Below are 795 nucleotides of genomic sequence, written 5' to 3'. Positions count from 1 at the left end.
TCCTAGTACAGGGTACATTCTCGAGTGTGTTGTGATTAAAATGCTCTCCATGCCCGTATACGTAGATGAGATTGTTTGTATATAAGCTGATATATGTATGCATGCATCCATTGTGTATGTAAATATATACACAGATACACATAACTGTGGTGGAATGCCTTTTTAATGGGGCTTGACTGTTGATCAGTGAACAAACACTAATAGAAATAGTTATGTGACATCAATGGTGTAAAATAAGTAGGAAAGAGATTAGAATCTGGCCCAGAACACTTGGTGAGAATCTTCTCTATTGAGCCAGCCTATGAAGGATATCAATTTAAAAGGAATCTTTGAGTGGGAATTCTTTATTCTTTTTCCACGTTCAAGGGGGAATTGTTTAACTCAACTTCCACAAGAGCTGAGTTAAAAATTTGCAAAGCCCCAATCACTTGTAGCAACACAACTCCAAGTTACAGCACAAGGGTCAAGATGGAACATTTGCAAGGCAAGCCATCAACTGTGCACAAACAACCAACCTAAGCTGACATCCCGTTTTCAGGATATCAACACAAAGAGCCAAATTCTGCCCGAAGCTATGAATCCATAATTTCCATTGACTTCAAATGGACTTGCGTGGATGTATCTTGGGGCAAAATGCTGCACTCAAAGTCCAAAGAAATGTGGATGAATGTGTTTCCCAGAAGAGGCCCTAAAAAACTGAATTTCCACAGATTGAGGATTTTGGTAACTAATGTTAAAGGGAAGATGTTTGTAGCAGATATGAAGCCATTCTCCTCGTGCAGGAGAAGGTGGTGT

The sequence above is a fragment of the Eretmochelys imbricata genome, chromosome 4 (assembly GCF_965152235.1).
Source record: "Eretmochelys imbricata isolate rEreImb1 chromosome 4, rEreImb1.hap1, whole genome shotgun sequence".
Lineage (NCBI taxonomy): Eukaryota > Metazoa > Chordata > Testudines > Cheloniidae > Eretmochelys > Eretmochelys imbricata.
Note: the sequence above shows the minus strand (reverse complement) of the source record.